Source organism: Sturnus vulgaris, chromosome 1 (genome assembly GCF_052056855.1).
Source record: "Sturnus vulgaris isolate bStuVul1 chromosome 1, bStuVul1.hap1, whole genome shotgun sequence".
Lineage (NCBI taxonomy): Eukaryota > Metazoa > Chordata > Aves > Passeriformes > Sturnidae > Sturnus > Sturnus vulgaris.
Window position 1 is genome coordinate 65,837,820 of NC_142243.1, and position 9,519 is coordinate 65,847,338.

General features: G+C 42.0%; 1 long non-coding RNA gene across 1 annotated transcript; it reads right to left on the bottom strand.

Moving 5' to 3' along the window:
• Positions 1 to 2,493: 2,493 nt before the first annotated feature.
• On the bottom strand, positions 2,494 to 4,076 carry LOC106854169 (uncharacterized). The gene is made up of 2 exons (XR_001403227.2): positions 3,917 to 4,076; positions 2,494 to 3,825 (listed from the first exon to the last, which is right to left on the bottom strand). It is a non-coding gene; the product is annotated as an uncharacterized LOC106854169 (long non-coding RNA).
• Between the last annotated feature and the right edge of the window lie 5,443 nt (positions 4,077 to 9,519).

A 9,519-nucleotide genomic window follows, 5' to 3' on the forward strand; every position in this document is an offset into this window, starting at 1 on the left:
TAAATATTAAATTATGACCAAAAATTCACAACACTTCTGCCCTCCCCTGGAAAAAAAAATAGGTCAAAAATAAATGGAAAAAAAACTGTTTTCTGCTCCTTTTTATGCATTTGACAGAGAGGAAAAAAAAATGAGGGAGATAAATCTGCATAATACTGAACCGAATCTCTTTAATTCCAGTCAGCTTTTATCATTCAATCACTGAGTCTGTATGTGGAAAAATTCATGCTAATTCCCCCTAGCAACAGCCGCAGCCTATCCGGGGGAGCCCCGCACCAGGCAGCTGCCAGCCAGCAAGAATAACTCTAAGTAGGTCAGCCCTGCATTTCTAAAAATGCCACGGTCTAGTAACCCCACTGTCCTGTCTGTCTGCCCTACCCCATAATAACCTCGATCGCTCGGTGACACAATGACATACTACCCTGTTAGAGCGCAATCAAATCCCGCTGCATTATTCTGCTGCGAGCATCGCTGCTGGATGAAGGACCCGTCGAGGGGCAGCATTAATCAGGCAGCCATTCATGTCCACTAGCACTTCACTCTGGAGATGGGGCCTGCATTAATGACCAGCTGTTTGAACTAACACAAACAAAATAATGCCTTCCACCCTGTTGGTTGTGCAGAATACGCTATTCTAATCAGGCAGGTTATGCTCATTGACTAAACCTAAGATGTAAATTAAACAGCCCCAGACAATGCCAGCTTTTGTAACCTTCTATTAATTAGAGTAAGTATATTTAAATTATACTACACACAATTCAAAGAGCTATTGGTTTAATATACAGAGTCACCTCCTCCTACAAATTTGTGTTCACAGTCAAAAAAAAAAAAAAAAAACCAAACCAAAACCAAACCAAAAACCACCCACCCCCACTGTTTGTATAATACAATCTACCTATCCTGGTAAATTAAAGAGCAACTACAGCAGAGCTGAACTGTGAGTGACTTCTGCTGTGAGCAGGAACTACACCAGACTTCCAGTAACGGGACTTTGGGAACAGTGACAGACATGTATGCTGTATGTGGTGGAGGGGGTACTGACAAAAGCCCTATAAACCTCCCCCAGCCATGACACACAGAAAGGCCAGTCGCAGCAGATTAAACACCCCCTGCAATCTCACTGCTTAAGCACTGCCGAGTTGCCTTCACAGACCTAAAAATAATTGCAGAGGTCAGAAAGCCCCTTGGCAGGATCTGGGCATGTGTCTTTAAGAGCACGTCCATCCCTTCTGCTTCCCACAGCCCTGGGGATTTCTGCATGGCTGCAAGATGCTGCAGGAAGCCCTGTCCCTCCCCCCTCACTCCTAACCAGAAAAGCCTTAATATAAACCACACCAGAGCCCAGCCGGTCTCCTCTGGGGTGGTATTTCAGTATCAAATCTGTAATGCCAGAACAGAATTTCAGCAGGCTTGCTTTGTGTTTGATTGCACCCTTCCTTTTAAACACCTTTGTGCAGCTCGCTGGTCTCTTCCTTCAGAGCATGCCTCCATGTCGTGCAGCTGCCCGTACAGGACAGAGCTAGGACTGAAATTTTCAAAGATAGTCTGCTCATCTGCATTTTTTTCCTGAAGGATTTGCACTTTTGGTGAATGCATCCCATAATTCATTCTTCTCTGCTGCAGAATTCAGCAAACCTTGTGTGGGTAATCCATCCACATCTGACTTAGGAACAGAGCAGATTCATTAATCCATTTTGCTCTTTCTTGTTTGAGCCAGGCTTGTTAACCAGGTTATGAGAGTCTTCCTTTGCTTTGTGGCACACATCACATAGCAATTCTTGGAGAGATACAGTCACTGACGTAACCGTGGGCTCCTAATTACAAGCTGCTGACATTTTGCTTGTCTCTGCAGCTTTGAAGCTGCGATTTCAGAGTCTCTCCTCCTCCCTCCTTGCTTGCTTTAAACTGCCTGAGTTAGAAGCACACAACAGATTCAGAAAGGTATAGGAGTGGCATAAACTCCTTTGCAGAGCCTGCTCTATTGCCAAAGTTATTTTTCTTTAAGCAAACAGAAAACTACAGTTTGGGGGTAATAAGACTCCTTAGCCCCCAGCACAAGAATGCTATCCAACAGCTGGCTAAATACAATTCCACACACAGGGCTGCCTTTGTAGGCTGAGGAACAAACAGTGGAAGGACCAGACGGGCGTCTTGCAGGGTAGCTCACCATGACTATTGGGAAATCCCCTCATACACATTTTAGTACGACATTATGGTCTATGGCTTTGTATAAAAGGGAAGAAAAGGAAAGGAAAAAAAACTATTTTTCTCAATAGGCAGCTGCTAGAATCCATGCCAAGCCCTGCTAGCTGAGTGCAGTTCTTGTTTTCTCTGTTTCTGCATTGTTCAGATATGGCCAAGCTGAGCTACCTACCAAATGAAATATGCCTGTCCTGTGACAAGCCTACCTGCTATAAAACCACCCCAAGCAGATTCTGAAATAAAAAATACACTCAGTTACATTTCACAGAAATCAATTGCCAAACACAAGCATTGTCTTTTCTCAATATATGAACAATCCTTTTCGATTAGAGGCTGATTTTGAAAATCTAAGAAAGAAAAGGAAAAAAGATGCAAGTATAACACTGAATACAAATGCTCAGTTGAGGATTTAGTCATCTGACGACTGTGGTAGCCAGCTGGTCTAGAAGTCATCTGGGATGCATTTATTTTGATTAGATTGATCACATTTCTATTTACAGTATAGAATTTTTCACCATACTGAATACAGCTGTGTTTATAGAGATTTTAAGATGGAGAAAACGAAACCCCTCGTTTTCTCTCAGCACAGTGCAGAAGACTCAGTGCTTCAAGGTGTTAAGCAGAAAGGATCTGCTCTCACATTTCTTAAAAGAATACTGCCTACCATCTGTTTTCACAAAGTGCCACCTCAGTCAGGAAATGGGTGTAGAGCTGGAGCTGAAAATACAAGCTGCAATCAAGTCTGACCCAGCAAACTGACAAACGTCCTCTGTAAATTGGTCAGAAATGTCTTTCTTTCATTTCTATACATGTTCACACACACACAAAAGCACATACATGCACAGATATACACACAGAGTGCGAGGCTGCTCTTTTCCCTGGGGATATTCCTGCAGCCACCTAACTCATCAGTTCACTCCCTGACAACACCAGGAGTGCTCAAGCTACAATTTACAGTCCCTCCGTCCATACACTGCTTTGTTAATCAAGCCATCCTCTCTGCAGTGAGAATCCACAGAATCGGACAAACGGCACGTAGCGTTTCTTCTTCCTTTGCATTTGCATTCGCTCGTTCTCTCCTTCTCTCTTGGCTTTGCCTTAACAGGCAGATGCAACCGATACCTTATTTATCCATCTCCAGCACAACACTGAGGTGAAACCCGACTGCAGCACTGTGACTTCCCCATGTTAATCCTCTGGAGCAGCAGAGGCTGGATTCTTGTTGCTGATGCCCTTGTCGAGCACTGGATTACTTGACATAATATTTCTTTAAGCTTTCACCCACCCTATCCTAGATTAACACCCTTTCTTTCTCCTCCCTCCCCCCGGCCACAGAAAACCCCAAAATCATCACATATTGCAACCCTTGGCTTCCAGAACCAATAAAAAAAAATCCGCGGCTCCATCGCTCTTCTTCCTTAGCAATGTGCAGACGAGAGAGTTTCGAGTCAGCCAAGCCAGGGCGAAGCGCAGGCAGCAAGACTGCAGCAGCCCCAGCAGCAGCAGAAAGAGCAGCAGCTGCCCAGGTAAATGGAGGGAAAAGCAGGTTCTGTCGAAAGCGGTTCAGCATCCTAGCTGTGAGGAAAGACGGTCTTGCTTCTTCCAAACGGCACAGCTTTATGCCTGCAGGAACGGAGAAAAGGGAAGACCCAGAATTAAAAATAAAAGCCAAAACAGTTAAGAAGAAACAATAACTATAACAAATTGTCGTAACTTTATTTTTCTGGGCTTTCGGGCTTTTCTAGGAGGCAGTCTCTTTTCCTCTCTCTCCCCAAAGTATCCTATGTTGCTGGATGCTACTGTCCAAGAGTGCAGAGTCACAAAGGCTCACACTCCAAAGCGCAGTGAGACCAGCATCACATGAGAAACCACATGACGCACCCAAATCGGATGCTGATGTGGTCCAGTATTTCACTCGCACAGGGGGGGAAATATCTCGACCGAAACATGCCCCTATCTAGTGGTTAGAATGAATTTCCCTTTAAAAAATTTTTTTAAAATAAAAAAAAAAATTAAAAAGGCAGCAGCCCAAAATATAAATATCTCCATATCTATCCATCTTCAATGCCAATGCTTCAGGATGCAGGAGAATGCTGTTCCACAGACACTAGCTGGATGGCAGCAATATTACTTCCAGGCTACGTTATTCTAAACTGATTGCACTTAAGTGAATTCCTGAAAAGCATACTCCATGTCTCCCTAACATGAACAGACTGAGAAAACCATTTCCATTATCGTTCCCTGCAATCTGTATCCAAACCTGCATTCTGAATAATTTATTTGAGACTAATAAGCTGTTTTCCAGGACTACTCCTTTTCCCACTCAGCCCCACACTCCATGAGCAACTACAGCAAGAAACACAGAGGCATTCACCGTTTCCTTAACCAGTAATTTTAGTAAATGCACTGTCCACAAAATAATCAGGAAAAAATGAGCAGAAGAGTTTTTTCCTCTTTTTCATGTATGGACACAACAGAGCTCTCTCTGGTTTGCGGACGGTGGCAACCTTTTCCTCACGTTGCCGACTCAAAAGCTTTCAGTCCAAGCCAAGGAGCAAACATTCTTGTCTGCCAATTCCTGCAGAGGTGTTGTGGCACCCTGTTTAACGCAGAAACATCTGGACACCTCTGGCAGCCCCCGAACGAGAGCGTGCAGCTCCGCAATGCTGTTTACTGTCAGGGCACCAAGCAGTTAACATCCTTGGCTGCTTTACCATCTTGCCTATAGGAGCATGGAACCGAGGGACTGGTTCGCTCGAGAAACAAAAGCAGAAAAGCTGACCTTGATGATCGATGGAATTGCTGCTCACAAAGTTATCATCCAACAAACAGTCAGCGGTTTGTAGCTTGTTTTATGCCTAACATTTGTTCAAGTGACAGAGCAGGTGGCACACAGTCTTCCATCCCCTTTGTTTGCAAAAGCTGGGCACCACCTCGCAACGCTGCGCTCCCTGGCTCTTTACACTGAAACTGTACACGGTGTCGGGGAAATATAGGAAGAGAGCTGCCGTGAATCCACACAGCTGCTTTGCACAGGATCCCATTGCAATCTCTGAAGTTACATAATGGAGATGAAGCACAGAATTCCCCCAGAAGAGACATGCTTAACCCTTACACAGGAAAGCGCAATCGGAGCAAAACCCAAGTGCTCTTTTGTGCTGATTTCAACCTTCCCAACTGTTCACGCAATAGCAGATTGCAAAAATTTGCACAAGGCAGTTGTAGCTTGTTCTCATTGGCTCCTCTCAGAAAGAGGTTTTGCAATGGGCTGCACCTAGGAGTTGCCTAAATTCCACGTAAAATTCAGTAGTAGCATTCAGCCTCAGCAATGCTGCTAGTGCTCAAGAGAGGCACAGGACCGCATGCACAGAAATGTACATCTGAGAGCATTTTCACCTGTGGGGTTAAGAATTTCAGCACTGGCAAATCTTTGATGGAAAACAGTAGAACTATACCCAAACTCTGACTGCAGCTAATCAATATAATACTGTACTTTCAGATGCAATGTCAGCTAATATGGAGAATCCAGATTATGGATTACTTTCTCAGTCCAAAATATAAGTATTAGTGAGGCAGGAACTGAGTGCAGCCAAATATATGTCTTCAGGGCTTTGGATTATAAGATGAATTGTCTTGGTGGCCAGTCCCATTGGTTTTAACCTACAACAATTACAATAGCATTATAGTGGCTCTGAGTGGCTTCTAGTCTGTTCTTGTTAGTTTCTAAGACATAGCTGCAGCAGTTCATGACTCTGTGAGTCGATGATCTTTCTCACTTTATACCAGTAGCTCATTTATCTATTCTGACTTAGAGATACATTGGAAGGGTCATCTGGAGGTGACTTAGTGAAACTCCTGGATATCATCAACACTACATCAGGTCAGATGCAACTTCATCCTAAAAACTCTCAGAGGTGGAGATTCTATAACCTCTTCCAGTGCTGACCTTCCTCCCTGGGAAGATAAATGTGCAGGAAGTAAATGTTCATTCCCTATTTCTTATATAGGCAGCCTTCACTGCACTGCTGAATTGCATACATTTTCCTAGATCTGCTGCTGAAAACACAGGCAAGGCATGAAGGGGCTTTTCATAAGAATTTAACTAAGTTCAGCTCAAAATAGTAGCATCTCCAAATTGTTTCCATAGGATTATCATTTTATCTCCAGATGCTTCCATTTCAACTGTTAACCAAAGCACTAAAATGCTAGTGAACACCCTGATAACAATTCCAGTGTTCTACCAGGTTTCACCCATGAGAAACAGGAGAAAACCCAAAGATCCCTTGCATGTGAAACCTAAACTACACTCAGAAGTCAGAATTAGGGCTGAACCAACATGGTACCTGGAGGATGTTGGTTTATTCAGAATAAGCAAGACACATTTTTCAATCTGGAAAGACCTGGAAAATGGGCTCTAGAGTATCTATAAATATATATCCACAATCTTGTGAAAAAATTCCTATGCAAGTACACAATGGATGTAACTTTAAGGAAAATCCAGGGATATACAGTCATGTAAAGTGTCAATGAAGAGGGAGGAAGGGGAAGGGGCAAGAATTGCAAAGAGAAAGACCAGTCATAATTCCCTCAGAAATGCAAAAAGGTTTAGATGAAGAAAGGCTTCATGTAAGAGACAGTCATATGCACATAGTACTTGGAAATCTAATTCTCATACTTCAGATAAACTCCCCAATAATTGCTTTGTTAACAGCATGGGTAATGACCTTTCTTCCCTCTCTAAATCCCTAACTCTTACTTTGTTAGGTATTAGCTCTCAAAGTAATTCACTAGCAGACTCTAAATTACCTGTCTAATATGACTTTCTCAGTTTAGCTCCAGAGGATATTTTCTCCCCTCCAGAGAATGGAGAACTCGGAAGTTGTCCAAACAGAACAGCTGAAGGTACAAGTAAGAATTTTGGGTTGAGGTCATTACTGCTTGTGTTCACATGAAAGCTTTTGGGCTGAAACACATGGAAAGAACTGGGATTGTTTTGGATGCTGCCTTGACAAGTCATCAATAAAAATTTTCCCAGGACTAATTTGGTGCCAGGATTTGAAGACCAGTTCTCAAACATTTGATCACAAATCCTGCTCCATATTAGTGCAGCTTTGTGCTGCCTTAGGGATACACAAGCTATGTTGGATTTGATGCAACTGTCCACAGGGAACAGGCTTCAGAGCAAAGATTCAGTAGCTGAGTAGACTCTAGATGAACATGAAGAACCGGAGCAACATACAGGCAGCCCAAAAAAAATATTAATTCATGAGAGCTTAAAGGCTACTGAATTTTGTGGAGTAATTTTCAGATGCTGTTAAACCGAATACATCTTTGTATGAATAATTTTTTGTTTGGTCACAGTACTCCAATGCAAGTGTGATGTATTGAATGTCGCTGAAAATAAAACTTTGGTTTTGGAAAATGAAACCTTCAGGGTGTCAGCTTTTCCTTTTGGGAAGAGTTCCACTTTGGGTCTTAGCCCCTGAAGTCAAAGGAAGCAGAACTTCACCTTGATTAATCATAGCACAGGCACTGCAGAGACTGGGCAGAAAAAACAGAACCAACAATAAATTTAAGTTTTCCTTATTATACTCAAAATCTGCCACCCCTGAGTAGCACTAAACTGTGCCACCTAGGAAAAAGGAACTGAAAAATACAGAAACTTGGAGAAATGCTATGTTTTCAATTAGAGTAGAATGCCACTAGCACACTTGTGTATATCAGTAAAATGTGGAGTTGCTAATTTGATGGGAACATAAAATTACAAGGAATGGTCCAGTTGAATACCTGATGGTTCTCAGCGAGAATCAGGCTTTGGGGTTCCATTTTCAATGACCTTTCTCTCTCTAATCTGCAGATGGAGAAAGAATTATCATTAGGTTTGAGGTTTCAACCCGAAAGCCAGGCCAAACTTGACGTTTCACTGAACTTGAAACCTCAAAGTGAACCTCAAGCGTGCAAACCTTATGGACTCAAATCAAAACAAACATATGTCAGTGAGCAAAAACCACAGAGCTGCACATGGGTCTAAGTACTGAGCCATACTGGCTACTGGCCAGGGCAATGAAGAGCCCTCTGCATCACACAAAATACCAGCAGAAGTTTAGTGACCACAGGGTATGGCTAACACACACTGCCATCGTTTAGAGACAGTTAGGTCAATGTCAGCTGAGAACTCAAGTCCCAGAAGCAGTTTATCTACGTTGTACCTCTTCAGTAAGGTAAGATATCTTCTGAGGAGTTTTGTGTGATTACAGCTAAACTCCTTTGCTACGTGATGGGCTTCTACAAAGCCATCTTTCTGGCATCTCCTTGATAAGCTGTATGTGTCTGGAATGGAGATCTAACTACCTCCTCATAAAAAAAAAAAAGACACAGTTTAGTCTTTCAAACAGCTTAAAAATAACCATGATTCCACCTTTTTTAGCAGAATTTTCAGTAAAATACACTAGAATCTGCTTAGACCATCTAAGTGAATGGAGTGAAAAAAATAGGGATATGGTGTTTCTGTATTTTCAGCACAGAGATGGTTATGATAAGAAACTGGTAACTACTGTTCTGCACTTTTCTCTTGCAGTCATCTGAAACCAGAACAATTAATTTGAATTCACTGACTATTCAATACTACTCTTGGAAAACTTTCCCAAGTTAATTCAATTTTCTATAGGTGTGATGAACAGCTTATTGCAATTACCCTCTCAAAGCTTCAGGTATTTCAGCACTGGCCATACATGCTTGTACTGACCAGCTCTTTAATCATATTTGAGAACCTGTTTCCAGTGTGAGTACAAATGCTATCTTTAAAATTTGAGAGATGTTTTCTCTATATTCACCTATGCTTGATTGTTGTATGCTAGAAAGTGCCTACATACTTTAAAGGACTGAGTCTACATAACTTAAGCCTTGTCCTGTTGGAACTCTTCAAACTGTGTGAAGAAAGAACACTTCAGCAGCAGCCCTGGACAGGGGCAGAAATAGGATAATTAACTGAGCAGAATGTGATACATTCATGCAAATGCAACCAAATGACAACACTGAAAAACATACAAGTTTCTCTGCATTTGTGAAAGTTTCCTAAGGTTAATATTTCCATTATTCTTCTAACTTACTAAAACCAGTTTCCAACAGGTAAGTTAGTCCTGGGGCCAAACTCTTACAGTTCAAAAGCAACTGGCATAATGTATATGCCAATGTAAAACACATTGGGACATAGGTTAATGTAGAGAACTGTAATTATTGTAATGGTGTAAAAATAAAAAACCAAAATAACATTTGAAAAAAGTATTTGGAAGCATGTATTAAAATGTACAGCTTGTA